The 23622-nt window shown below is 38.7% G+C and overlaps 1 protein-coding gene across 1 annotated transcript in view; it reads left to right on the top strand.

Annotated features, from left to right (window-relative positions):
* LOC109034801 (coiled-coil domain-containing protein 97) overlaps positions 1–19086 on the top strand; it is a 72052-nt gene extending 52966 nt beyond the window's left edge. Inside the window, exon 7 of the mRNA XM_019048151.2 lies at positions 18947–19086. The gene's annotated coding sequence lies outside the window, so the exon portion shown is untranslated. The remainder of the gene's footprint in view (positions 1–18946) is intronic.
* The last annotated feature ends 4536 nt before the right edge of the window (positions 19087–23622 follow it).

Below are 23622 nucleotides of genomic sequence, written 5' to 3'. Positions count from 1 at the left end.
ATGTTAAAATTCTTGAATGAACTAATATCTTTGTCAGCGGAAGTTCCTATCCCCCTACTAAAAATAGCCGTCTCTGCCTAGTTGATACGTTAGTACGGGATAGAATTCGGTGAGAGATATGGGAAAAACAAACACAATTTTCGATGACACACGTTGCAAATTCCGCGGAAAATCACTTGCTAAACCAGCGCAATTACTTTGTGGCTGAAAGGGGTGCGCTCAAATGGTTGCCTGCACCTTAATGAAAGTAAGCCGTATAAATTGGCCGTTTGAAGCTTTTCTTTCGGAAATGAGTCAAAATAAACCACATTTTTGCCTACCAAGCCGAAACTCGGCAATTTTATTCAGGATTGGCGTTTTGTTGCTTGTTCCAAACTTCGCTTTTTAGGTTCGCCATAATTAAGATAAAACCTCCTGGGAAAACGCCCTGGAAAAATCGTTGCATCACCTTTACTTGCTTATTTAGAATGTGTTTTTGACGCACCGAACAACGAATATTGCGTCTTCGGATTTGAAAGTGACGACTTTTAGCCTAAAAGGAAGGATGGTTACCTAAAAGTTTTAGGTAACCATCCTTCATTTCGTCGAATGTCAGGTTATTTTAACCCTTCGTGACCCTCCATTGCCCTCAAAGAACAATCTTTGAGGGTCACGTGATCCCACGTGACGCCACTTTCGATGATCGTATGATGCGGGCTCTAGAAGCGATATTTTCAATGGATTTAATTTGAGGAAAAACAATGTTACCACGTTTAAGAATCGCCACTGCACGTGTGCAGCGTTCCTGGAATTTTGGCTGAATAAGTTATCGCTGTGTTAAGTATAACTTTTTCCGTCTGCGCATAGAAAAAGAGCGAAAAATAGCGCGCAGCTGAAAGTTCCGCGGACATGCTCCGGCAAAGTTCCTGAAACCGTTTGCTTCTGTGGACAAGGACCCAGCGGATATCTAGACGTATTTCTGCCAATCGGAACCAGCGACAGGTGGAAAAGAAGGAGTGTGCTCGTTAGGTGAGGGCCGTAAAAATGAATGGGAATTATAAAGCGCTGGTGACGTCAGCGGCGACAACTGGGACCAGGAAATTCAAGTCGACGTCATTTAACTCATGAGCCCTGCCCACAACGCTCTTGTCACACGCCCACGGTTCATGAGTGCCGCATTCAGTTGGCACATAGCTCCGTTTGACAGTATGTACAATCCCGGGATGCCACAGTCAGGGAAAACCGGCAAATTTGAGGGAAAATGACGAAAATGTCAGGGAAAATTTGTTAAATCATCTTCATTTGCTTTCTAGAATGGGTTTGAGATATTGAAGAAGAAATTTTGCCTGAAAACTATGTTCAATTATGCCTCCTTAACCATCCGTCACATATTCAATTGTCAGGGAATTCCACCAAAATGTGTCAGGGAAATTAGGGAAATGTCAGGGAATTTCATTTTCTGAATTCTGTGGCAACCCTGAAAATCCCGCTTTTCCATTTCTTTAAAGGGAATCACGCCCACTCCAGCATTGTTTCGTGTCCGCCTTTCTTGAGCACATCCCCTTTTTCCCACTCGTCTACGGTTCCGTTTTCCGTTTGGAAGAAGTCCGTCTGTTTTCCTGCACATTTCTTCATAATTACTCAAAATTTCAACGAAAACAATTACAGTCAAACGTGTAAAAATTCCACGAGAGCGTGCGAAAAATAACGCAAACGGATCATGATGAACCTTCCTGATTCCAAATGAATTTTTTCGCCTCTAACTGCGTTAATCTGTGTCAAACGTGGCCTCGTCCAAAAATCAATATTTTTCCACAAGTGGTACAACTGTTGAACAGATTGACACAGTCACACGTCATGAGAGCACGTGTATTTGTACGAGGTAAATTTTATTTTACTGTGTGTTTAATCTCCCCACCTCCTCCTCCGTAAATAACGGCGAAGAAATTTTTACATAAGCGCGGAATCGGTATTTTTCGAAAGGTCTCCTTTACTGAGTCTCTTTCACGTACAGGGTCACAGCGTGAGGTATTCCATTTTATCTACGCTAATCCAGCGTCCACTGGGACCGTGCTAAGCAGAAACCAAAGGAACCAAGCTACATCAGCTTTTGCCAAATTTATTTTGTAAATTTAATATTTTACATGAAAATGGTTGTGCGGATTTTTGTGCAAATCTCAGTGAACTTTCTGCATAGCGCGATGCGAACTCCTCAATATATTCAAAGGAATCCGCACAACCGTCTTTCTTGTGAAAAATTAAATTGCCTAGATAAATTTGGCAAAAGCTGATACACGTATCGTTTTTATCTTTTTTCCTCCCAAAATTTAGGTTTTTGATTTATTAAAAAATCCTACAACCTTGAGATATTATTTAATTGGGTTATGTACACGTTGTTGTTCCCCTCACGATAGAACGTGGCCGCATTTTAATGTTCCCAAATATCCCCCACGCAATTGCATTTTGACCGCAGTAGAATTTTTGACGTGTATACCGAAAATCTCATCGATTTTCTTCTGATCCTTTGCGAAAATCATAAGAAAAGTTGACAAAAATTTCAGAGTAATGTTTTTGTAAAAATTCAAATTGTCTGAGTCAATTTGGCAACCTTGGAATGGAGTTACGTTTCTCCTCCGCGAAACGACGATTTGTGACCGTCCATAGAAAAATGGGGCTATAGTGACGAAATTCTTGTATTTATTTCGAGACGTTGCTCACAGGAGAATTTTCCGAAAGTGTTTTTACAAACATCTGTGTACACTTCTTGCACTTAGATGAACCTAAAGGGAAGATTTATGACCGACATTGAAAACTATTTGGAGAGTTTGTTGGAAAACCGGTTTGCAATGCGAGATTGAAAAAACGTATTTTCAAAAAGATGCTTTTAAAATGGTGAATCTCCCATGTTTCGGGCTCAAAATCGTCGGAGCGTATATTTCTTTGGAAAAAATCTAGAAGGAGTGCTGTTTGCGCAAGAAACCTTAATTGATCGAGTTACATCTACCTGCTGAAAGAAAACTCATAGGATGTGGGTTTTCACTCCTTCGTTCAACTCACGAAAGAACGTAACTAAATTTCAAGGTTGCCAAATTTCCCCTCTTAAATTCTATTGTCACCAGAAGAATTTTTGGAATTTCTAACTAAAAATTTCACTGATTTTTCTTCTGATCTCGTGCAATAATCTGACGAATTCCGGAGAAAAATTCTGTAAGCAGAGATGGAAAGTGAAATTTCATAAGGCTCAAATAAATTTCACAAAAGTTGAAATTTATCAATTTTTTTTTAGAATTATTGATTACATCTTTGGAGGTCTGAAAGCGTTTCAGATGGTCTCTCTGTTGATGCTGCGGTATTATGCTACTCTACTGAAGGTGACAGACACAAAGAGGGGGCTAAAAAGGGGAGTTTAGAGAGAAAAACCCCAACCTAACCTTTAAACTAAATGAAAACATTTGCAATGCGCGAATGTTTTAGGCTTGGGGTAAACAATTTCAAAATTTAGAATCTCTGTTTTTAGGCGTTTTTTAGCCTCCTGAATCTATCCCCAAAAGTTGCAATAAATTTCATGAAATTTCACTCGAATAAATTTCATAAAATGTTCCATCTCTGTTTATAAGTATATTTTTGTAGAAAAAATGTAATTGCCGGAGTCAATTTTGCAACCTTGGAGTGAAGTTACGTTCCTTCGTAACGAAGACTTGTTCGTTCTTTCTGGCGTAACGAAGACCTCTTCATACGCGAATTGAAACCTGGTCCACCAGCTTGGTGCTTTTCGCTTTTTATAGCAAGAAAATTACTTTATTAGCTCACACGTATGGAAATTCAACCATCTTTTGCAACGGTGCAACTTCTCTCCGTGTTTTTCCATGAGGGTTTTGCAGACTGGCTAAGCAGTCTAGACGATCGGACATGTATTTCTCTCACAGCGACTCTTTCCTTACGTCACAGAGGGGTCAAAATAGAGATTAAAGGACAAGGTCCGAAAGCCAATCTCTTTACCCGTGGTAAACGACTTCTGGCATTTTTTCACTGACGTCGCGTAAGGAAAAAAGAAGTATGAAAAAATAGGTATCTGCAAGATTTAATCCAATTTTTCCCCCGCAGCAAATCAGTATGCGCACACATTGTGTCACTTATCACTAATTATTTGCGACAACATTATTATATAAAAAAAAAATATACCCAGAAAGCAAGGATCTCTCCTTTGGAATTTCTATTCTTGATCAACCGGTGCAAAGAACCGTCATTTTTTTTTTTTTAAATCCTTGTCCGCATTTTGTTTATTCATTGAATTGTTCGGTGTATTTAGTTTTCCCTATTTTTTTTTAAGATCAAATGTCAATTTCAGATCCTGTTCGAAGAGGAGAATAAAAGCAATAATCGATGGCGAAGTTCAATCACGCTTGTCTTGATCGCGATTTTTCAAAATACCAGCTTTTTATTTTTTTTTTATAATGGAACACAATGTTTTATCGCGATAAGATGTATGTTTTATACATATTCTGCGCAATATGTTGAAAGTCAAAATTCTCTAAAATAATTTACGATATTTTTATCAAGAAACGTAAGGAAAAACATGCTACGCCGCTAATTGGAGCCGGATTTATTTTATTTTCTTCATAGTAATGCTGTTTCGCGATAGTTTTTGTGCTTGAAAGGATCTGTGACCCTGCGAATCGATGGTGAATGTAGAAAAAAATACGGATCTCTATTGCAATGCCACAGAATTGCTACTCTTTTTTTATTTCTTCAGCAGGAAAGAACCAATATTTTTGCACGAAATCATAAAATAACACGAAATACTTTAAAACTTACCAATAAAAATTATGCGAAATTTCACGAACCGAGATCGGTGCTAGATTTTCTGATAATTTTCCAACAAAATTTGCCAAGAATTACATGCACCTTTAAAAACTAGAATATGTGTTTCTCTAGTTTCAGCATGAAATACAAATAAAACGCACTTTAATTATTTTGGTGTTTGAGAATATTGCATCAATAACTCAAAACTTTCCCTTCAATTTTTTAGTGCTTTAGATGAATCCAGGGTTTTCTGTTCCACATTTCGCTACCATTTCGTCGCAAAATTAATCATGAATTTTATTCGAGTTATTTCAAACACTTGGAGCCACTAGCTGTAGATGCTTATCTTGAGACATCAGATCAATTGTATCAAATTTTAAAGAACGAAAAAAAAAATAGAAAAAAAAAAACATACACGATGAAAAAAACTTCGATCACAAGGGTCGAAATTCAGGACATAGGGAACATTAAACTATTCGGGTCCAGATGACATACGTTTCCGGTCTTAAAAACCGAACTTCAGTTGAGGGACTCGGAAGACTAGGTGCAGTTCTTGAAAAAAATTATTTACTATTGATTTCAACCAAAACTAGTTTTAAAATATTCTTTGTGAAAAATTCACCGTGACATTCCAATTTTTGAGCATCAAGGAATGAGTTTGAACTTCTCTGCCATGATGCTCCATGTACTTTTGAAACCTAAAACACATATTTCTCGAAATAGCAAAAACCGCACTGATACGCCTTGTTCTCCAAACCTCTCGGTTAAGAGAGCCAAAGTCTGTGGTGAGAAACACGGATTTTAAAATAATTGGTTCCTTGAACTAAAAGTCGGTTCCTATTTTTGAAAACATCTGTCACCTGGACTAAAAACTTTAAAGTTCTGTATGAAACTATACGTATTTGTATTCTACACAAACTGATTGCGGTGGATGCACGGGTCGTAAGACAATAAGTTGGAGTGTTATAGCCAACCTGCGTTAAAAATCAGCATAAAGCTGAAAATCTCAACACAGAGGGTAAAAGCTCACACAGTGTATCTCCTTGAGGGAGAGTAAAAAAATTAACGAGAATACAGATAGTAAGTTGGAGTTTTTTAGCCAACGTGCGTTAAAACTTAGCATAAAGCTGAAAATCTCAACACAGAAGGAAAAAGCTCACACAGCGTATCTCTTTGAGGGAAAATGTGCTTGTGAGTGAGCTTTTTCCCTCTGTATTGAGATTTTCAGCTTTAAGCTCAGTTTTAACGCAAGTTGGCTAAAAAACCCAACTTACTATTTGTATTCTCGTAACGTATTCTATCTAACGAACCAAAGTTTGATTTTTTTTACATTTGAAAGAACGCCAGCTACAATTTAGTTCACGGGATTTCAAATTTATAATTTGAGCTTATTAAAGGGTTTCACAATGTTTCCTTTATTGAGAAAAAAAAGTCGAACTTGCTCGCGTAAGTTGATCTCGTCCGATCCTCCCAGCGTCGCGTGTTTTACGTCACTGATTGAAGACGCCAACTGAGGAGGATGCGCTGAGCATAGCAATCGTGAATTTTTGATCAGGGAGCCACGATGAGGAGGAGCTAAGAATCAGGCTTATCCTGTTGCCAGCCTCTCGAAGCCCTTTACTTGTATTATATCGATAATGGGATTCATCACCTGCGGCGCGACTGTTGAATCGTTATCGAATGACCTCGATCGACATATCGAAGGCAAATAGTCAAATCAGGCATTTAGTTAAATGCATAGGCAAATAGTCAAATCAGGCATTTAGTTAAATGCGTAGGCAAATAGTCAAATATTCTTACTTCGACTGAAATTCTGATTGTTTTATTAACTAGAGACAAAATAATGCTCTGATCATGTGGAAAGGAATTCTCAGTAAAAATGCGCTTTATACAATGATAAATAAGTTGTTTTTAATCCTGGATTACACATTTATCTCAAAATACCCGGCATTTAATAAAATAAACATATTTCACAATTAGGACGTTTCAAGAAATGTGAGTGAGCATTTTTGAACGGGAAATGCAATTACAGTCTGTCTATTTACGGATTTTCACTCATTCGAGAAGTCTCCATGAAAACATAAGAAACCTCGTAACCTCTATGATTTTTTTTATCCAGCCCCCCGGAGGGAGGGTATGCGGGGGGAGGTCAAAGAAAAATTAACTTTTGGGCATAACTTTTGAACGGTTGCAGAGATCGAGTTGAACTTTTTCTTAGACGCAAAAGCTTAAAAAACCTTTCTATCCAGTTTAAGAAATCATCTTGAAACCTGATAACAATGTAAAAATCTAGGAGTTCATCCATTTAGTGCAATTTAAAATCATGGGCATCTCAAATCATTCGGAGTTGAATGAACTCGAACCCGTCCCCTCTTAACTAGCTTTTCTCACACACATTGTTTCCTTGAGTGCAGGGTTTATCACCACTGCCCAGATTCATTCACTCCGGCACTTGTGGTCGTATGCACTGTATATTTTTTTAACAACTCTCTCCGCGTAAACGGCCCATTTATGGACCGTTCTGCGAAGACCGGAGGACTTGTCATAAGAATTTTCCGCTCAAACACCTTCAGGTTCATTTTCTTAAAACCTCATTTCTGGAGTTACTGCTCTCTTTAGTAACACGGCAGTTTTTCCAACTTTATACCGTACTAAGGATACCTAAACGTCGTATGAACATTCATAGACGTTGCCTAATTTCCCTCAATATAAGATTTATCTTTGAGCACGGTTATGAGCGTTTCTCACCGAAATTTTTTAACACTATATGGATTGCATTTTGCAAAAAGGAACCAAAAGCACCCCAATGTTGCTAGGATCGTGCAACTTACATTCTTTGCGACAAAGTACTGAAATCATGCTAAAAATCAAATTTACGAAGGTAATTTTTGTATTGAATTTATCGATTATTGCGGGTATAGATAAAACTTGTGTCGATGATCAGTTTTTATTTGCAGAATAAAAAAGTTGCACATTCTTAGCGACAGTGGAATGCTCCTGGTCCTTAATTGCAAAATGCAATCCATATATCCAATTCCGATCGCGAATAAAATTTTCTAGAAAGTTGGGAAAAAAAGCCTTCACAGGTTTTCCCTGAAATTCGTTTTTTATAGTGGGAAATTTGGCAACGGCTGGAGGCTCATACGGCGTTCCTTCTTAGCAAGGTAGTATTGCGTAATGCTGTTCAATTCACAAGGAGCATCCTGTCCTGTTCGGTCCTTTTTCCTTCATTCCTCGTTCACCCCACTCGATGGTCTCAATGTATTTGCTCTCTTTGCGGACGTCAAGAAAAGTCGTTACGAGAGATTAATCGACCTCGCTCGACAAGATGCAAAGCCTCTAAATGGACGTATTTATGCTGAAAGGAATCATGTTACACGCAAACCCTATGTACATAGTTCCTTTAAGCATAAACACGTCCAAATATTTCGCGGTTTTGTATCCTCGAGGGATAAAATCTTGCAGGTTGATCAAAATGCGAAGCAAATCTAATTTCGAACGAGCAGGTATGCTTTCTGCCAGCAGGTTGTCTGAAAATAAGACAAGAGAATCAGTGCTACTGATATTATGCCATGAAGAAGAATTTATTTTACTGCTTCCTACTCAATTTTTATGAAACTTTAACCCTAGTCTGGAACTTGAGACACTTGAGATTCCTTTCTTCGTCCTCCGAATCGGAAGAGGAAGGGAAAGGAGAAAAAGACAAAGAATAAAATTATTCCTCTCTTTCTCTTCCTCCTCTTCTTCTCCATGTTTGTCTTTTCCTCTCCTCTATTTCTTTTTCTGTTTCTTTTTTTATTCCTCTCTCTCTTCTTTTTCTGTTTCCTTTTTTATTCCTCCTCTCTTCTTTTTCTATTTCCTTTTTTATTCATCTCTCTTCTTTTTCCTCTCTCTCCTCTTTTTACTCTCTCTCTCTTTTTCTTCCTCTCTCTCTTCTTCTCTCCCTCTCTTTTTTTCTTCTTCTCTCTCTTCCTCCTCTCTCTTCGCAATTCGACCCTTGTCGGCTTTTTTGTGCGCAAAGTTGGGATGAGCCGAATTTCACTAAAAAATAATATAATACTTGAACTTGATCCCGTAAATTCGCCTTTAACTGTAGTCCCTTTTCTGTATTTAATTTTTCACATCCAGGATGTTTCTTTTCGCCTGAAAAATTCGGTTTCTCAGAGTTTACCCATTTTCAAAATTAACGATTCAATAAAAAATGTCTCAAACGGAGGCACGGACTAAGCCGAATTTCACTAAAAAAATAGTTCAATATTTGATCCCGTATGACTCGAGTCCCTTTTCTGTATTTAATTTTTCACATCCTGTATAATTTTTATTCACCTGAAAAATTCTCCAGTGTTTGCCCTTTTTCGAAATTAACGATTCGATCTAAAACGCCACAAACGGAGGTACACACTTTTTAATAGGGCTGCTACTATCAGGGAAAACCGAGAAATGTCAGGGTATTTTAACAAGTCAAGAAAAACCTGGAATTGTCAGGGAAAATGACGAAAGTGTTAGGGAAATGTTTTAAATTTACCTTCGTTTGCTTTCCTCAGTGGATTTGACGTTTAGAACAACAAATATTCCCCGGAAACTATTTCAAATACTGTCGTTAGCCGTATGACATAACTTTAGTTGTCAGGGAATTTCACTCAAAAGTGTCAGGAAAATGTAAGGGAAATTTATTTTTTAAATCTTGTGGCAACCCTGTCGAAAATTTTTCCATCAATCTGCGTCCCTCCAGTTACACCGTCGACATTCCACTCCAACAAAAGCATAAAAGTGCGAAGTCTCCTAATAGGTAGGCACCCCGCAAGACAGATCGTCCGCATAGGAGCGGAGCCCCACCGCGCACGGTCTTGTCGGCGGAAAAACTGACCGCTAGTAGCCAAGGGCGGGTCCGCTTCAGCATCTCTCCGAGGGTGAGCTAGGGGGAGGAGGGAAGGAGGGGTGCCCGCTTAATCGCGGGAAAATTCTTCGTATATAAGCGTCGGATCAGTGGACAGTCTGAAAATTTCGCGGATTTCAGCCGACGGTCCAGCACTGTAGTGTGTAGTTTCGCTTTCCTGTCTTTTCAGTCACCACAACAAACCACAAGATGATCGGAAAATTGGTGAGTTTCGCTTCTTTTTCCTTTCCGCCATCCAGTACAGGTGCCTAATGGACTGGATGTCGCTCTTCTGAAATCTCTCCTCTGTGTTTTCAGTGTTCATATGTCGTGAGCGATTCAGTTCATTTTCATGTTCTCAGGGAAAGCAAAGTTGAATATTTATGAGGAAATTCCTCTTTCCCGGACGAAGGAACGTAAATGCATTCCGAGGTTGCGAAATTGACTCAAACAATTCCGTTTTTTAAACAGGCATGTACGCGTGCAATTTTTGTCAAAATTTTTCCTGATTTTTGCTTAAGTTGAAAGGAAAAATCGGCGAAATTCTCAGTTAGAAATGCCCAAGTTTTTTCATGGTAAAAATGCAATTCACAAAGGGAAATTCGGCAACATTAAAAAGTAGTTACCTTCTTTCACGACGGAATAGTGTCCAGAGAATAGCAGGTTACGTTTTTAAAGAACTTTTTTTGAAATTTAAACCTCAAGCTGGCATAAGCTCAAGTTTGGTCGACCGAACTTTTCAAGATTTGTCTCAAATTTTGATGAAAATGCTTGCAACTTTTTCGCTTAACTCTCCTTAGTATTCTACTGTGCTGAGAAGTAACACCGTTTGACTTTTGAATTTTGCCAGATTTTCGCCACTCCAAAGTTTTATTTGAGGAAAGTTAGTAAAACTTTCCTCGAAATTGTCTGACTTTTTTGACACATTGCGAACCAGCTGCCTCACAGTCGAACGACTAAAAATCTCGGTTTTGAATTGGACCATATACTCAATTTTGTGATGTTTTTCTATTACAAATCGAATACAACATTTGCTGGTTCCTTTTTTTCAACATGCCAAAATCTAATATACATCTCAACTACTCTTCAATATTAGTACGCCATAGCTCTAAAGACTTGACTGTCGAAACATTTAAATTAAGAGACCTCATATGGTGACCTCACTGATAACATTTTAGACGCTAATGTATGCTGAACAGTCTCAGCTTCTAGCAGTTCAACCACCTCACCTGCCTCAGAAATGTATTCCTGAGAGCCATTTCTGGGCGCCGCACTCTGCCTTACGGTTGTCTGTAGTTTGAGTTTGACAGTTCAGAATATTTAAATTACTTTCAAAAGAATCAATTGAATAAAAAATATTTCCTGGCTGAATTTGATTATCTAATGACGAATTAATCCTATGTGATATTCGCGGTACGACTCCTAAACTGCTCGAAATGTTTGAGTCGAAGACGATTAGACACAGACACCCACTAAGATCCATATTTCACACGTTGACAGTCAAGGAATATCGAATATTTTCATCCTTATTCACTCCTCCCAATGCGAAATCAAATTCCCATGTGGAAAAATATTGAAAACGAAAAAAATAAAAACAGTGCTGGTTTTGGTTCATGTAGAGTGTTACATTTCATACTTCCCTATCATTTTAAATAATCTCTTCCACTCCCAAACAAAAAAGACCAAAAGAATCTATCCGTTCTCAAAATAAATATCATTACTAAGAAGTATCCGGTTTTGCCTTTATTCATGCCGCTTTAAGTCTCCAAACTTTCCCTGCGGGCTGATGCCCGATAGACAAAGTGATAGACAAAGAAGACATAGGGAGTATTGAGTGATCCTACTGGTTGAAACTGGTAGCTCTTACGGACCAAGGGGGAAATGGTGAACTATCTGTAGGGCCTCTTATTGGTTGCCATTAATTATTCTATCACCTACCTCCGTTGTCCATTGCAATCACCCGTTTTCACCAATAGGATCCCTCCATCATCCTTTTAGTCTTCTGTGTCCAAAGCATTGTCTATCAATTTCAATAATCAGCCCGGAGAGCGAGAATCGGAGAACCTTGCGTCCACTCTTTCCTTCATTTCTGCGTTACGTCGAGATCTTCAAAAAAATTTCAGAACAAAAATCCGATTAAGAAATATTTGCATTTTTTTCTCTGTCGTGTCCAATTCTCCAAAAGCGATATTCCCCCCCCCCCCCTCCCAAAAAAAATCATAAAAATTATTGATCCGTTTTTTGCATTTTTTCTACGTTTTGTTAAAATCTCCAAAAGATATTTTTCCTTTAACAATAATCAGAGGACTACAGATTCGATTTCGCCTTTTTTTCTTATGTTGCGTTCAAGTCCCCAAGGTTCCTTAGAATCACAAACAGAGGACTAAAGAAAATGCATCTGCGTATAAGTCTTCCTTGAGGGATGGACCTTCATGTCAAAATAGGCAAAACTGAGGTGTAGGAGAAGGTTGCCAATTTGAACTCCTTTAAAGACTCACTACAAAGATTTCGGCACAAAAGCGCCCCAAAATGTCAAACCTAATTGGACGTAAAATGGATGTAATTTTTGATTTAAAAGAAAAAAAACCTAGTTTTGGTTCCATGTTTTAATCTGCCTTTTTGGGAATCCCAAATTGTCGGATTAAAATAAAACTTCATGCTTTCTTTCAACAAAACAAAGTAGACCACGTCTAACTTATGTTTTTCCTACCAGATAGTAGATATCGACGGTGAAACTACCAAACCACGTATCTCGGTTTGCGACGTCGCAGACTTCCTGTCATACTTTATTTTTTAAATGAAAAACTACTCAACATCCAGTCTTGAAAATTTCTAAGATTTTTCCTCTTCGTGCGGAGAAAATTTCGTGAAAATTTCAAAGAATGATATTGATTTGGTCTCCTTCAAAAAAATAAAATGTGAGCGTAGATTTTTAAACACCGCAAACGAGATACGTGGTTTGGTAGTTTCACCGTCGATATACACTCCGTTGAAAATTGAATTTCGGATTTTTTAGTCTATTCGACATAAACAGCTCTTCTGAATTTGCCTTCGTGCACTTCTAAAACTCCTTTAACCCTTACGATCACTTTTACAGATAAAATGTAATGTAAGCATATACTTACTGTTATTTCTTTTATACATACAGGGTGATCCAAAAGTCCCTCACCACCACCAGGAATCATCCTTGTAACTTTTGGACAAATGTAGGTAGAAAATTGAAATTTTGTGAGTGCTCCCAGGTTTTGACCTAGGAGCGATTTTTGGGAACCCCCAAATTTTTAAGGAACCACCCTGAGAAGGGGCAAAAGTCCCAAGGGTTGGAGGGTTGGCATGGGACTTTTGGATCACCCTGTATAACAACTTTTTTATTTGCTCCAGCAAAGGTTCGCAACTGCCTCATTTAAGAACACGCTGCATAGGTGCATATTTAAAGTGGTGCATTCTCCATGAATGCAAATTACGCTACATTTTAGTACAAGTACTTAAAATTTTACTGCCTTTAGATTTTATTCAAGAAGATATTTATTTTGTCCGAGCGAATGCATGCATTTATTTAGTACTCTCCTCCGTGCTTCATTGCTTCAGAGCGCGAACTACATCCGATCTTGCATTCATGCTCCGATTTTTGATCCTGTGAGCTTTGAGGGCACGTCGCTCAAGGCCGCTCAAGGTCGCATCATATTTCAGCGGCGTAAAATTGTTTTGCGCTGTAACCATTTCTAACTTACGTAAACGAGAAAGAGTCTTAAGGAGTCTACGCTTTTTACGTCTTGCCGTTTTGAGAGAAAAAAAAAACACCGCATCGGAAGCCAATCGTTGTCAATTTTTTCCCGATTCGAGTTGTTTTTTTAGAAATATTACGAATACTTTTTCCTAAAATTTCCTGGTGAACTGAATAAAATTCCGAATAGAGTTCTGTAACTTAAAAAAAAAAGAAAGGAGGAACCAGCTTCGACCACCAGCTTTAATTCACTTTTATAAAATATATTCTCTTTTAAAATAATTCGTTTTGTTCTGACTCTCTTAACGATTTGGACATTATACTAACCATCATTACGGGTATTGTACCTTTAAAAGGTTGGATTCGTTTTATTTTTCACACCTACTCTTTTACCATACACTGGGAAAAAAAACACACACACACACATTGGATCTTGAGTCCAGACTCTTAAAAACATCGACAAGAAAAAGTACTCTTGATTCAATCAGAATCTAGCTTAAATCAAGAACCAAGCCTCTTAATTTAAGTTAAGCGGATTTCGTTTTGATTCAAGCAAAAATCCGATTAAATCAAGAGAATTTTTTCTTGTCAATGTTTTCAAGAGTCTGAACTCTAGATCCAATGTGTTTTTTTCCCAGTTTACGCTTTGTGCACTACCTATAGTAGCCGCCCTACTCTCTTCTAAGGTACCATTCGCAATAATTTTGATGCAATTTAGAGAAATTTAAAAATGTCTCATTCGAAATCATTAATTAGTCGATACTTTTTTGAGGGAAGTGATCAAGTTATGAATTTTTCAACACCGCGAATCACTGTACGTGTTTTTGTTGATAGCCTTTTACATTTCCACCAAGGTTCTTGTTAAAGAATGTATTGCCTTCATTAAGTATTTCACACTTGAGTCGTAAGATGGAGCCATAATGGATGAGCCACATTGAATCAATGTTGACAATCAAATGGATTTTTCAACCTCTGCAGTTTTCGCGTACACAGAGCCACTTCAAAAAAGCGAGGATGCAAATGAGAGGAAACTCTCCGGCAACTTGATTGATAAAGAATCTACGTTTGAATGAAAAGGAAATTCAATTTGCATGCATCAACGCACTTTAAATTAATGAGCCGTAAAAAATAAAAGGGGGGAAAAGTCACTAATTATCGTTTTTTCTTCTTCGAAAAAAAATGACCGCACGCTAAAAAAAAAGAAGAAAAAATGTTCGATCGGTTAAAAAAACCGAGCAGGTCCCTCGCGTCAGAAAACAAATCGCTATGAAAAAGTTGTTGATCGTAGAAAATAATTTTCGACTTGAATTCTTCTCCCCCTCTTCATCCTAAAAAACGAGTCTATCGAACCTGTTCTTTTTCACGTTACTCTCGACCAGCTCCTCAATCAATTTACGTAAGTTATTGATGCGAACATCTCCCTGCGAGGGGACCGATTCTTCTCATTCGATTTAAATGCAAATGTTTCTTCGCTTTGATCACTTCACTTAGTCCGCAGCGCCTCCAACCGGGATTGTAAATTGTTTCATTTCGCACAGCGGACGGTGTTTTCTGCGATATATCGATTGATCTGCCATTTAAACCCACGGAAAAGGATCGATAAACAAGGTGTTCCTTAATAATCGATTCTTTACCACAACTTCAAATGGAGGTGTATCGATGGTCGATCATTCACCTCGCCACTGATTTCGTTCGAACTTTTTTGGGAAAAATAATTCAAATCGGCAACTCTCGCTGTTGGTTCTACTCTGATCTCAACTTGAGCCGATCGTTGATAAAAGTCAGAACCTCAGTTTCCGGATGAGCCGTGAAATACGTAAAAATACCCGCTTTTTGGAGCTCATCTGAAAATGAGCTTGTTGTATTCGATGACCTTGTATTTTGGCACGCGCTGAAGAGGCGCCACTTCGTTCAGTCCAACGAGGAATTTCAAGAGCCGTCTTTTTAAAAGGCGTTTGGTATTCGCGCCTAGCTTTTATTTTGGCAGTAATGGTCTCGATCAGATTTAAACAAGTTTGTACCTCACGCGAGAATTTACGATTTAATTGGCTCCTCACTAATGTCCCTGAAGAATGAGGCACCCTCAGGTTTTTTTTTCTCTTCATTCAGTCACAGTAGGCATTAAGCAACGCGAGACGTGAATGATCGATTACCGATATTTCCCTATTTGAAGCTGCGGTAAAGAATCGATTAAGAAGGTGATCGTTGCGAACACACTGTCTATCGATTATTTCCCATAGGTTGAAACGGAAGATCAATCGACATATCGCAAAGCACGCGCTCAAGCACTTATCCAATTATGTCAACCTTACTATTTCTACTCGATGTTTTTCGATACTTTGTTTTCGTCATCGTATAAGACGGCTACCTAGACTGAAAATTCAGAGTGAATGTTGAAAATGTAAAGCCTCTCATAATTCACTCTGAAGGACAAATTGATGGCCAAGGTGGGAACCCACGTAACTCCGTTTGCAACTTTACAGACTTCCCTCCATAGGTACTTTGTCTTTCATTGGGAAACTATTCAACATAATTTTCTTGATAACTTCTTTGATTTTTCTTCTCTGTCAGCAGAATAGTTTGTGTAAATTTGATTTATGAAGTCGCATAGTTTCTCTCCGAGAAAATAAGGTAGGGGCGGAAATTTTGAAACATCGCAACGGAGATACGTGGTTTTGCACCTTAGCCATAGATATATTCTCCAGAAGGCATTGGCGGATCCAGCAATTTGGCAACACTGGATTTCCTCCATTCAAACCTACGGAAATATATCGATCCTTGGAGGGGCCAGGTGCTCCGGCAAGAATCGATTATTTAGCATAATAATGGAGGAAATTCGGTGTTGCCAAATTTCTGGATCCGCCTCTGCTATAAGGAATCCGAGCCGTAAGTAAGAGGCTGGTAGAGTACTGCTGGGTCCACCCTATTTTGCAGGGGATTCAAGGCCAAAAATTAACAATTTTAAAAAAAAATAATTCAAGTAAAAAAAAGTCAACTCTGTTAGTCCCATCCTTTTTTCCCCTTAGTCTTGCACTGATACTTATCAGACTTCAATTTTTTTTTTTTTTTTTTTGCCTTTGCTGATGTTTTTTTTGAAATATTCGTCCGGGCTTTGTCCCCTCAAAATAGTGTTGACCCAGCTTTATTCCATTAACCTGAACACGGCAACTAATGATCGTATACCTTATTTCTGAGATGAATCTGAAATCATAATAATTCCTCATTGTAAAACGCAGTTTTGTTGCACGGCTCCTTTGCCTCCATCAGACGTTACAATGATCGAGCGACCGAACGGTGTTTTTCTTAGTTATCCGAGTTAACTCGACAGTCTACAGTGTAGACTGTAGGAGCAAGTGTGTGGACTCAACACATGTTCCTTCAACTATGATGCAAAAGTAACATGATTTGAGCCATCACATCGAAAGCACCTGTTGCCAGCTCTGATACTGATCTTAAGGTGATTCGATGGACGCCATATTTTGTGTCAGAACGGTATGCGATATATCGCATCAATTGGTTCCATTTTCTCAGCTACTCGTCATTTTTCTCCAATTTTGAGATCGCAATTCTGTTGTCAGGAGACTAAAGCACTCACTTACCAATTTTCACAAAGAAATTCAACGTAATAAAGGCGTGGTTTTTTTAGAGGAAGAATATCGCATTCGAGTGCAGTTTCGATATCAGTATCGAATGCGATGTTTTCTCTCTAAAAAACCACGTCTTTATTACGTTGAATTTCTTTGTTAAAAATTGGTAAGTGAGTGCTCTAGTCTCCTGACAACAGAATTTCGATCTCCAAAATTGGAGAAAAATGACGAGTAGCTGAGAAGATGGAACCAATTGATGCGATATATCGCATGCCGTTCTGACACAAAATATGACGTCCATCGAATCACCTTAAATGGACCGAGTTAAGCAGAAAGAAACCAACCCACATTTTGGAAAAATTGAGTTGTGAGTGGTTTTGAACTCAACCACTGATCTACTGTCCATCGCCAAAAATTCTAAGTTTTTGTTGGAGCAAATTTTGCAGAAATTGAACTTGAAGTTTATCTTTTACATTGAGTCTTATGCAGGAGCCAAACTTAAAACCTCTTTTCCTCGGTTCGATCCCGATGTGGCTTGGTTCCTTTCTGTTTAACTCCGTCCAAATGTTCAACGGTAGCCAACACGAAGTCATGGAGGTTAATCCAAATTTAAAGAGGAAGTTTGGCAACAGTGTTGTCAAGCTAGTCAAGAAGGATGTTCCGCTGGGGGCGGACATCCGCAGACGTCCCGTTTGTCTCGTTTACACCTTGTCCGATGATGGATGGATATCGTTGAACTTGGCTTGTTGAGTCCTTTACTTCCTCTGTTCCATGCTCTGATCGCGTTTTAACCAGTGGTGTTTTCAGACAGGAACTTTAAATGGATAAAGCTCTTGCGAGATGCATGATTTCGATCGAAGTACTTCTTTTCATGGAGAATCCCGCGAAAAACAACACGGGAAAAAAAATTGCTGATTCAACAATTCAATTGCTAAAAACAGTGAGTGCAATGTTTCAACGTAGATTTTACAACAAAAAAATGCTACTTTAAGCACCTCCGTGGTTAAATTAGTTTCCAATGTGGTTAAAGTAGCATTTTTTTGTTATAAAATCTGCGTTGAAACATTGCACTCGCTATTTTCAGCAATTGAAGTGTTGAATCAGCACTACATCAAGACAAACTCTCCATGCAAAGATGGGTAGCAAATACATTAGCAGGGTTGCCATGTTTTCAGTTTTGGAGTCCCCAAATAGAGTGGCAGTCCTGTCAATGTATTTGCTCCCTATCTTTGCATTGAGAGTTTGTATTGATGTAGAAGTGGACTCTCAGGATAGCGTGGGATATCCCTTCTATTTTGGCCTCAACTTGAGAGCTTTTTTTGAGCTTGGGAGTTGATTTCAGAGAAAACCAGTTGCACCCTCGTGTTTCTCGCAAACTTTTACATAAGAATCAACAGTCAAATCGCGAATTCCTCACACATCGACGGTGAAACTACCAAACCACGTATCTCGGCTTGCGACGTCGCAGACTTCCTGTCATACTTTATTTTTTAAATGAAAAACTACTTAACATGCAGTCTTGAAAATTTCTGTGATTTTTCCTCTTTGTGCGGAGAAAATTCCGTGAAAATTTCAAGGAATGATATTGATTTGGTCTACTTCAAAAAAATAAAATGTGAGCGTAGATTTTTAAACACCGCAAACGAGATACGTGGTCTGGTAGTTTCACCGTCGACATGCAACATCTCCATTGTCGCGGGCAATCGAAGGCTCGTCCGTGCGTACCTTATATAGCGCCTTCGACATCCTAGAGATACTTCAAACACAACACCGTTACGCATACACTCCGATGCGTAAATTGCCTACTCTGCGCCGCCTGCTGGAGTGTACATCAGCTTGGGAGTTGATTTCAGAGAAAACCAGTTGCACCATCGTGTTTTTCGCGAACTTTCACACAAGAATTAACAGTCAAATCGCAAATTCCTCACACATGCAACATCTCCATTCTAACCCCGGTTTTTTCTCCTCTGTCCACAGGTCGTCCTCTCCGCATTGGTGGCTGTAGTTTTAGCCCAAGCACAACAGTGGCCCGCCGGTCTGAACCCGGCCGCCTGCCCCAACTACCCCAACTGCGACAACACCGTCGTCGCCCTGTACGGCGGTCTGCCCTACGCCCCGGCCGCCCCCGTCGGCCGCTCCTACCCCGCCGGAGTCCCCGCCGCCGCCTGCCCCAACTACCCCTTCTGCGGATCAGCCGCCGCCCCGGCCGGCTACGTCGCAAGGGAGTACCCCGCTGGAGTCCCCGCTGCCGCCTGCCCTAACTACCCCTACTGCTAAGCCTCTTGGATCACTACCCGCATGGTCGAAACTGGGAGTAGAGCGGATTCTTGATCACGGACTTCGATATATTCAATCGATATGACGAACGACGTGACCAGTTGATCCTTGTCTATTTTTTTTGAAGGGGGTGCACTGCCAAGCTGAGGGGATATTAAATTAAATTCTGGGGGAAGAAACACATTGGATCTGGAGTCCAGACTCTTGAAAACATTGACGAGAAAAATGACTCATGATTCAATCAGATTTAAGCGAAAATCAGAAGGAAATCCGCTCAAATTAAGAGGCTTGGTTCTTGATTGAAGCTTAAATCTGATTGGTTCGAGAGTATTTTTTCTTGTCGTTGTTTTTAAGAGTCTGGACTCTAGATCCAATGTGTTTTTTTTCCAGTGAAGAAACTTTCGCAACGTTCTGATAACCGTATAACGTTGTTCTTCAACCCGACAACAAAGGAGACGGATTATCCCTTTTTGCCCCCTAGATAGAAAAATGTCTCGATTCTCTTGTCTTTGATGTTTTCAGGGGAGTCACCCACCCCCTCCCTAGTTCTACCCATGACATTTCATCCTCTTACCACGACTCAAGCAACCACTTCCTATTACCTCTGTTAGTTTCAATCTCCTGTGTTTTTTCTCTTTCATTTGTTTTCAAAATTTCAACTATGTAAAGAAAGTTCAATCCTCTATTGTGTAGAGGTATGTTCCCCAGTTCGTTTTTAATTTCTGTTTTGAAATTTAGGATCTCAGATGGAGAACGTTTGAATTGTGTACAAAGTTTTAAATAAATAGTTTTCTACGTGAAAGTTGGTCCGATTTTTCAATTTTCCATCCAGAAACCTTGGAGATATGAGCCGAAGTATAACAATTATTAAAAAAGAAAGATCAATGAAAAATTTTTGAGTGTGACAGGGATTTCCTGTGTCTTGCTCAAAGATCAAAGCCTATACTTTTTTTAGGAGGTAACAGGACGGTGCATAGTGCCTAGCCAATATTATTCTTTAAGAGAATCAAAATCAGAAGTACCATATATTAGAATTACGAAATGAACCATACTTTCGGGTTTCTCTGATTCCTAGTTGCTCAGGTTGCAACCATCTGCTACGGTTGCATGGTTTATTGCTATTGCATTTGAGTGCTGTGAATGTTGCCTATCTACTAATTGGAGGGGACATACTCACATAAAAATGTATTGCAATAAATCCGAAGTAATGAAATCCCAATTTTTTTACATTGCAAGTTGCCTACCTTTCACATACGTGGAACTTATTGTATCGATCGGCCTTGAATGGTATTTGAAATTTTATTGCTTTAAATTGCAAATAGAAATGTTCGCTTGGCTGCTTAACTTGAGATTCTAACTCTCAAATAATAATTACAACCAAGAAGTAGATTTTTGGTACCTCTGACTTTGATACCTCTCAGAATAGTGTTGACCTAACGCTATCCTACCTGCTGTCGATTATCTCGTCATGTTTCCCCCGTCCCAAATCCAGAAAAATCGACATGTGTTGCATGGATACTTACATGAGTCCAGCAAGACACTTTCATCATCCCTAAATGCCTCAAAGAAACCTATGATTTTGGTCGATTGAACTAAAAAATTGATCGATCAACCATGTCCTGTTGATTTATCTGTTAAAAAAAAGTAACATAAGGTACCCCAAAAGAAATGAAAAACACGTAAGTAATAATTTTGGGGTCAAATCGAAAGGTCCCGCAATTTGCACTTTGTGGCAACGCTGCCACACACGGAAGATTGTGATTAATTAACAAGATACGATGTTTACACATTCTTGATAATTACTAAATTAAATGAGAAGATTTAGAAGAGGGTAAAATTTGCAATCGCCGATGAAATCAGGCAAGTAATTGCTGCATGAATTTCCCCAATTTTTTTAATGCATTTATTATTAATTAAATTAATTTTATTTTTTGATTTGATTAATACTCAAACCGCCTTATTTCCATGCAACGACAACATCTGAATGCTGTGAGAGATATACTTCATTATCACGAACGGAAAAAAGCGAAGGCGCTCGGATGCAACTATTCGTGTCCTCAGGATGTCCATGTTGCATACGCAAAAATTTTCAGGCGCTCTAGTTTTCTTCAGCGTAATGTGCGGCTACGGTTCTTAGATCTCAAGGGTTTTCTCCGTTGCATGATCTATCGTGTCACCATGACATCATCGAGTTCAAAAGAGTCGTGTTCCATTACGGTAGCGTTTCCGAAAAGTGCAAATTTTCCACCCATAACTTTTCTACAAAGGCGTCGAGAAAGTGAATCCCGCAAAATACCACCGTTAACATTTCCGCAATGGAGAAGTTGCAAACAAAAATTTTATTGCTTCATCTGAGAGTACTTTAATGAGCTGAGTTGAAGTATTTTTCATAATTTTTTTCTGACATGGGAAATTGGAGAAAAATAGATTTAAAAGTGAGAAAACTTACCGCCTTGTGACGTTATCTGGCGGCATTTTCCATTTAAACACATGTATTTTGGCAGATTAGGTTATTTCGTCACGGTTTTTCCTATAATTGTCCAATTTCGAAACCAAGGATATCCTTGTACTTCATTTTCCCAGCAAGATCATTTTAAAGATGAAATTCACAAAATTTCAGACACCTGCAAATTCTCTATTTGCATGATTGAACAACGCTGCCTTAGAGCTATATGACATTCGAATTCCGACGACTTCACTGTAAATACGATTGAAAATGCAACGTAGAAAACACTTGTGAACTAATAATCGCAGCCGCACGTTGTGTCTACGAAAACCAGAGCGCCCGCAATTTTTCGGGTATGCAACACAGACATCCCAAGAGCACGAATAGTTGTATCTAGAGTCCCTTTATACTGAGAGTCAAGACAATTTGAATCCATTTCTGATTGGTTCCCGTATTTTAGGCCTCCACAGTGTCACAAACGGGAATAAAGATTAAATTTTCACCAATTGCAAAGATTATAATCTGAAATGGACCAGGGAATTACGGGTTCGGCAAGGAACAAACGGAATGAGAGGAGGAACGGAGAAAGGCATTTGAGAATGGGCCGATCAAAGATTACGAAAAACGTTCAATTTCTGTAATCTTTATTCCCGTTTGTGACATCCATGAGCCGAATTGTCTTGACTCTCAGTATAAAGGGACTCTAGTTGTATCCAGACCTGGCTGTTGAAACAGTCGGAGCTCGCCTTTAGTTTTTAGCGCTTGTGATGAAAAATGTGTCATTGATTGCACTCATACGTCGTCGTTGCACAAATTTAAGCAACTTGAAAAAAGAGATAAGTAAATTAATAATAAATATATGAATAAAACGGAAAGTGATTATGCAGCAATAATTAGGCAATAATCCGCCTGACTATCAGCAATTGCACACTTGACCATCTTCCGAATCTTCTCATTTAATTTCCTTGGAAACATGTAAAAATTGTATCCTATACAAGTAAATGCTATCTTAAAGTAAACTTGCCGGGCCGTTTTTTGCAAAAACAAGCGGAATCATGACCTATCGTAATAATCAAGATCTACAGGGTGACAGGTTTTCTTGGATTTCAAAATTCCCTGACTTTTCGTATATTTTGAACATCAAGATCCCCAACTTTTCAGTGTTCTTTCTGGCATGGTGTCTGTTGAAAATTCTAATCTTGAGCAATTCTAAATGCAAAGTATCTTGAAAGTGAAAAAATGCAATATCTTGGCTGGAGAAAAAAATTTCAGCAGCAAAATTCCCTAACTTTTCCCAACTTACCACGGTTAGGCAAATTTTCTCTGGCAACCTTTAGAAACTTCAACCATCCCTTGTTGCCTATAATTTTCCTCTACACACTGCAGAGTTTTCTGTCCAAGTTACAAAATTGCATTTTTTGACCAAACTTGATGCTGATCATGCTACTAAGAATTTTGCCTCCAAGGTCCCTCTCTCGACGGATGTTTGCACTTGTATTTAACTGATTGTTGGTATTTTCATCAAACATCCAGATTGTTTTATTATTTGAATATTACTGTCTCAGGGTTGTCTACGGTCTGGAAAACCAGGAAAAGTCACGGAATTCATGGGAGAAATCAGAGAATTTCTGGAACATTTACTAATCACTAAAACATTACTGAACTTCTAACTGTTTGCCCTTCTGGTCATTTGAAAGGCCTGTCATCTGTTAACCTGCTGCTGAATGCCTTTATCTATTATTTGATCTTTAAATGAGGAAATTTTATCCTAAGTTTAGCAAAAAAATAGCGTAATTTGAGAGAAAAAAAGAAGGTGGAAATTTTCTTCGAAGGTCACGGAAAGTCAGGTGATTAGAAAATTTTGGAGTCGAGGAAAAGCAAAAATAGTCAGGGAAAATCAGAAAAATTAAAATAAAAAAATGATGGCAAC

This window comes from Bemisia tabaci, chromosome 9, assembly GCF_918797505.1.
Source record: "Bemisia tabaci chromosome 9, PGI_BMITA_v3".
Classification (NCBI taxonomy): domain Eukaryota; kingdom Metazoa; phylum Arthropoda; class Insecta; order Hemiptera; family Aleyrodidae; genus Bemisia; species Bemisia tabaci.
Note: the sequence above shows the minus strand (reverse complement) of the source record. Positions and strands in the feature narration are given on the sequence as shown.